General features: G+C 43.0%; 1 non-coding gene across 1 annotated transcript; it reads left to right on the top strand.

Annotated features, from left to right (window-relative positions):
- The first annotated feature begins 6657 nt into the window (after positions 1–6657).
- LOC116979422 lies at positions 6658–6777 on the top strand. The gene has a single exon (XR_004413719.1). It is a non-coding gene; the product is annotated as a 5S ribosomal RNA (ribosomal RNA).
- The last annotated feature ends 460 nt before the right edge of the window (positions 6778–7237 follow it).

The raw sequence follows: 7237 nt of genomic DNA on the forward strand, positions 1-7237 counted from the left end.
GGGCCGAATGGCCTACTCCTGCACCTATTTTCTATGTTTCTATGAAATGCTCCCAACTCATTTGGAATGATATCTCAATACCCACTCGCAAGTGACTCAATGAAGGAAATGGTAGAGAGGGAAAGATACTTCTTAGTTTTCTTCCATTAATCGTGTCCTTCATTCTCGGATGCTAGATGCAGAAAACATGCTCCCGATGTTGGGGGAGTCCAGTCCAGGGGTCACAGCTTAAGAATAAGGGGTAGGCTATTTAGGACTGGGATGAGGAAAAACCTTTTCACCCAGAAAGTTGTGAATCTGTGGAATTCTCTACCAAAGAAGGTAGTGGAGGCCAATTCAACGGATGTATTCAAGAGAGAGTTAGATATACCTTTGAGGGCTAACAGAATCAAAGGATATGGGAAGAAATAGGGTACTGATTTTGGATGATCAGCCATGATCATATTGCCATGTTGGCTCGAAGGGCCGAATGGCCTACTCCTGCACCTGTTTTCTAATGTATTTATGTTTCCATTTCTCATGCACTGCTTCTGCTAAGGGCTTTTTCTCCTTTATGCAGATGGAGAATACGATAAAGCAATCTGAAAATGACTTGAACAAGCTGCTTGAGTCTACAAGACGTTTGCATGAGGAGTACAAGCCTCTTAAAGAACATGTTGATGCTTTGCGAATGACTCTGGGTTTGCAACGATTACCAGACTTGTGTGAGGAAGAAGAAAAGCTTTCCCTTGAGTAAGCATCTTTGATTTGGCAGAGTACAACTTTTGGGTATTGTTGTTTATCCATTTGTAGGCTTTAGTGAAGAAAATAGAGGAAGTCAAGCGCAATGTATCGTCCATTTAGTAAAAGCGATGGAAAATACATTTCTATCCCCAAGTCAAATTTTTCAGTTTGGCTGGTTCCCACTGCTGCCTTTGTGTTGGTGAATATTATGACCAATAGTCCACTTGGGAATGGCTAAATGGGCAACCAGAAGACCACAGATCAGAAGGTAGTTGAGGCCAGTTCATTGGCTATATTTATGAGGGAGTTAGATGTGGCCCTTGTGGCTAAAGGGATCAGCGGGTATGGAGAGAAGGCAGGTACAGGATACTGAGTTGGATGATCAGCCATGATCATATTGAATGGTGGTGCAGGCTCGAAGGGCCGAATGGCCTACTCCTGCACCTATTTTCTATGTTTCTATGTCTTCTGTCACAAATTGCACACCTTTTATCACAGATCTTGGAGATCTTTGAAACCAAAGAGTCCAGGCAGATTTTGATTTACTTTCCTTCCACAATATCATTTATATTGCCTGGCCTTCAGCTCTCCTGCTGTTGAAATCCATATTTCTGCTTTTAACATCTCTATTAAATAGAGCAATGTTTAAAAAAAAAATCCATAATCTGTAGTTCATGTTGCATCAAATCTTGTTTACAAATCTTGCAGTTGTTTACTGATTTACACACACTCCAAGTCCTGTAATCTGTGGCTCTTCACACCTTTCTCTTTGCCTATGACAGACCTGAGTCTCCTTAAAGTCTTCCACAAAAAGCATTCTGATCTTCTGCATCAGTGTAGGGCACCCTAGCTTATTCTGCATTTGGTACAACACCTTCAAACACCTGGGGCTTGTATCACGACACTTCCAAAAACCAGACCTATTTGACCAGAAAAAGGCACCAAAGTGCTGGAGTAATTAAGTCGGACAGGCAGCTTCTCTGGAGAACATGGATGGATGATGTTTCGGGTTGGGTTGCCCTTTCAGACTGAAGAAGGATCTCAATCTGAAACATCACCTATTCGTGTTCTCCAGGGATCCTGCTGAATTATTCCAGCTTTTTGGGTTTAAACCAACATCTGCAGTTCCATCCTACACTAGGATTTGAAGTATAGCTTGCAAAGTCCTCAAATGCTCCTGAGTGGTTTGGTACGGAGAGATGTTGCTGAATATGATATCAACTTGCTCTGACAAGAAACAGCAGAGTTCAGCTGTAATGTCTTTGCTGATTTAGCTATTTTCAGCCAGAGAAACGGCTGGAGCATTCTAATTCGACCCAACACATTTGGTAGAGGATAATTGATCTTTCCTTCTGATGTTAATACTGGTGAGTGGATTATGGACAAGGAAGTGCACAGGTCCAGTGTTGCTTTCTGACTAGGTTACTAATCTGTATTGTCCCGATGGCATTACAGCAGCACAACACCAGACATTCCCTGCAAGGTCATGTTGCAGTAGAACACATGAAATCTGTGTAGGAGTTTCCTCCTGCCAATGCAGGCAGTCATTGCTGCTGCTGTGCCCACCACGAGGAGTTGTGGCAGGGATTGCATGCAGACTTGACAGTGGGTTTGCCATGGGTATTAGGATAGGAACACTGCCAAATCTCCTGTGAGTCAGAGGGGAAATAGCTGATCTGGAATCTCCCAAGAAGAATGGCAGAAAACTGTGACCCCCAGGTTCAGGGACAGCTTCTTCAGATGTTCATAAGTTATAAGAGCAGAATTAGGCCATTCAGCCCTGTCAAATCTACTCTGCCATTCAATCATGGCTGATCTATCTTCCCCTCTCCAACCCATTCTCCTGCCTTCTTCTCATAATCGCTGACACCCATACCAATCAAGAAAATCTTCCCAACAACCATCAGGCCATTGAACACTACAAATACCATCTATACTACGGACCGTCTTGGTTGCATTAGGATCTTTGTGGGTTATATTTTGCTTTGCACTACGTTGGGGTTTTTATATTTATTGAGTTTTTGCCTAATTTTGTTATCTATTGGGTATTGTGTTTACAAGCCTGTTGTGCTGCTGCAAGATAGAACTTCATTGTCCTGTTCTGGTATATACATCAATTAAACATTCTTGACTCTGCCACAATGCTTAACATGGCAACTCCTGAGGCAATGGCCACATTCCTGGTATCTGATCAAGTGCACCCTCGCCCATCCTAGTGGGGAGTTAGGGAAGACATTACAGGGCACACAGTGATATTTGCATCATCGATAACTACAGGTGAGGTGCTAGAAGACAGGAGAGTGGTTGATGGATACAAGAAGTGTATCTGGGTCCTTTGAAGAGTTGTGTAGTGAGCTGGGGAATTGTTGGCAACTGTTGAAATATGTTGTTGTAAAAAAAATAGTGCCTTGAGGAGAAGGTTTGCCACTTGAGCTTTGGAAAGTAACTTGCTCAATGCTTTCAGAATCCTACTGCAAGATGAAGTGCAAATAGTGAGCAACTGGTGAGGAACAACTCTCATTTATAAAGTGGGCAGCTCCGAAGTGTTAATGTAATGTTTACCCAATTGCCATCTTTGGGCACAAGGATCAAACATACAGTGCATCCAAAACTGAGGTTATGAGGCATGTCATACTGTATAAATACACGGAGGGGAGTCATACTCAAACTGTTGTTTGTATTCAATTTGGCTATTGAGGTGATTATTAATGTTGATATTACCTGAATGCAATGTACAGGCACTACCCCACTTGCATGATAGACGACTGGCATGAACTTGCACTTGTATAAGCAACTCTTTAAGTCCACTGACCCTCCCTGAGTTATTAGCGTCGGACTTCCCCGGGGTCACCGCGAGGAATAGTAAACTTATGCGTGGACTGTGGTCAAGACTATTTATTGTCGTATGCCCTAGACAGAATAATTAAATTCTTGCATGCAGCAGCACAACAGAATATGTGAAAAAACAGTTGTTTAAGAAGGAACTGCAGATGCTGGAAAAATCGAAGGTAGACAAAAATGCTGGAGAAACTCAGCAGGTGAGGCAGCATCTATGGAGTAGTGGAATAGGCGACGCTTTGGGTCGAGACCCTTCTTCAGTAAAAACAGTATTCTGTGCAGAATATAATAAACAAAAACAAAGTTGTGTGTGTGTATATATATTATACATTATATACACATGCAGAAAGACAAAACTAATTCCCCCAAGTCTATGTAGTTCAGAGCTTATTTGGAGGTTGGAGTGTTTAATAGCCTGATGGCTGTGGGGAAGAAGCTGTTCCTGAACCTGGATGTTACAGTTTTCAGGCTCCTATATATTTTTCCCGATCGCAGGAGTGAAACGAGTATGTGGCCAGGGTAGTGTGGGTCTCTGATGGTGCCGGTTGCCTTTTTGAGGCAGCGACTCCTCTGAATCCCTTCGATGGTGGGGAGGTCAGTACCCGTGATAGACTGGGCAGTGTTCACCACATTTTTCAATTTTCTCTGCCCCTGTGCGTTCAAGTTGCCGAACCAGGCCGTGATGCGACCAGTCCATATGCACTCTGCTGTAGACCTGTAGAGGTTCAAGAGAATCCTCTCTGACGTGCCGAATCTCCGTAATGTTCTCATTTCCGTTTCCGACTTGCGTCACACCTGATTTAAGCAAGGGTCCGCGGAGCGTAACCTTTATGTAAGGTGGGGAGCGTCGGTATTTGTGCCAATCAATAACAACTATAACGTTTTTACCATTTAGTTACTTTGAGAAGCAGAAAGCAGAATGGCAGACAGAGCCTCAGGAACCACCTATACCAGAGTCGCTGGCCGCCGCCGCCGCCGCTGCTCAACAACTACAGGTGGCCAGGAAACAGGACGCCCGACAAACAGCCACGTTCCGACAACAACCCCCTCCCATGAAGGTAATGTTAATCAGAACCTCTCTATGAAGGCTTAATAAACAATCTCAGATCATTGATCTCTGGATTTCTGCATCTCTGGATTTGGTGGGTCTGCAGTGGATACTGGAGGCACGGAGGAAAAACAGAAATGGACACAAATTGCTGGAGTAACTCAGCAGGTTAGACAGCATCACTGGAGAACATTTCCACCTTGCACCTCCCTGACCTAATGTCCTTCCTGAAAATTTGCCTATCCATGTCCTCCAGAGATGCTGCCTGACTCACTGAGTTTCTCTAGCAGAGTCACAGGGTCTTGCAGCATGGAAACATGTCTTCGGCCCAACCTGTCCACATAGGCCAACATGTCCCATCTACACTAGTTCCACCTACCTACATTTGGCCCATATCCCTCTGAACCTGTCCTATCCATGTACCTGTTGTTGCGGTAGTACCTGCCTCAACCACCTCCTCTGGCAGTTCGTTCCATACACCCACCACCCTTTGCTTGAAAAAGTTACCCCTCAGATTCTTAGAAAATCTTTCCCCCCTCACCTTAAACCTTTGTCCTCTGGTTCTCGATTTCCCCTATTCTGGGCAAGAGACTCTTAGTACTTTGTGACTTTTGTTTTGTAAACCAACATCTGCAGTTCCTTGTGTCTGCCTATATTACATGTGTGATAAAGAGCATTTTCTATGCCATGTATTTAATGGATGGATTTAAGAGCGAGTTAGATAGAGCTCTAGGGGCTAGTGGAGTCAAGGGATATGGGGAGAAGGCAGGCACGGGTTATTGATAGGAGACGATCAGCCATGATCACAATGAATGGCGATGCTGGCTCGAAGGGCCGAATGGCCTCCTCCTGTACCTATTTTCTATGTTTCTATGTGCATAATCATGGCCCGGCAAAATAGTAATAGTGATTCTTCGACAGTAATATCTACATTGATCCAAGGGAAGTTACTAATTGTTCTATATCTATCCTTAGGCATGTTTGTCTTGTCACCAACAAATCCATCGGAATGCTCCTATCTGTCCTCTTTGCAAAGCAAAAAGCAGATCTCGTAATCCGAAGAAACCCAAGAGAAAGCAAGATGAATGAAAACCCGGAAAACCCAGTAGAAATGTGCACAAGTTAATTAAAGTTTAAATGTGGCAATGTTACTCGTGCAAACTGAAGTGTCATATTGTAGCTATTTTATATTTTCATGTGTTGTAAGCACAAGCTGTATCTTGATTTTTAGAGAAATGAATCTTATGCCAGTGCAACTTATCCATGAAATGTACTTCAGATAGTGTTGGGTAGAATGTCAGGTTGTTTAAATATGAATACATAGGTATTTAATTCGCAGAGAGAAAAGTACTACAAGTGGTGTATAGTGAATTAGTTGAACTGAAATGTTAGAATAATGGTACACCTAGCCTTGATGAAGTTGTAGATTTTATTCATTACCAAGACTAAATGGTTGTGTCATTTTTAGAAAGTCAACTAAGTTAGTCATGATGATAGCTGTATCATTTATCTCTTTTTGGAAAAAGAAAACATTTGTTACGATCAAAGCTATTTTGGTGTTGATTCCTCCTGGGCTGCAGCTCCATGAATGTGGGTGCCTACCACTTGCCAAATGAACTGGTAGATACTCGCAGACTATTTAACGGTGACACGGTTATAGGTGAATTTGATTCTATTCGAATGAATAGTTTCCAAGTGGACTTGCTGATTGCAGGACCAAGCTTTTTCCATTCCTTTCCATGGAATGATGAGGCCAACTAACGCCCTCTGAGGTGAGAGAACTTCCCACAGGTGGGAATCAAGCCAAGAACATTTTCATTTGTAGATACGCCGTCCTTAATGGTGATAGTGTACAGCAGGAAATGTCACCCCATGTTCACCTACTGAGACTTCATGCTTTGATTAATAACTAGGAACTAGCACATACTGACTATGCTGTACAAATCTGATCACTCTTGTCAAGCCCACTATTTTGTTTCATGGTGTAAAACTTAGAAATTACGTAATGTCATATTTACCAGATGACTTCTTAACCTATTAGTTTAATGGCCTATGGCCATACTAGCCTGAACACGCCCGAACCCGTCTGATCTCGGAAGCTAAGCAGGCTCAGGCCTGGTTAGTACTTGGATGGGAGACCACCTGGGGATTACCAGGTGCCGTGGGCTAAAACCCCCCCCCAAAAAACAACCTATTAGTTTTATGGCTTGAAGATTAACCAGTCAGATCTGTCAGAATGCTGCGGGTCTAATCCAATCCAGATACTTGAGCATATTTTTAATGCAGAGTGAATGGTGCCATCTTAAAGTTGACATGTAGGGTCGAGGTAACGCAAAATATCCTAAAAAGGGTCATCATTTCTTCAACTTCCCTAAAGGCCACTTATTCCATTGTTTTGTTTTGTGTGGCCACCTGCAATGTCAAATGTGATGCTGTTTTTCATAGGTTAGAACAGTGGCTATTTTTGGAACATAGAACAGTAGAGCACAGGAGCAGGCCCTTCGGCCCACAATGTCTGTGCTGAATATGATGCCAAGTAAACTAACGTAATCTGCCTGCATATGAACCATATCCCTCCATTCCCTGCATATCCACGTGCATGTTTAAACGCCTCTTCGATGCAACTAT

Source organism: Amblyraja radiata, chromosome 12, assembly GCF_010909765.2.
Source record: "Amblyraja radiata isolate CabotCenter1 chromosome 12, sAmbRad1.1.pri, whole genome shotgun sequence".
Taxonomy (NCBI): domain Eukaryota; kingdom Metazoa; phylum Chordata; class Chondrichthyes; order Rajiformes; family Rajidae; genus Amblyraja; species Amblyraja radiata.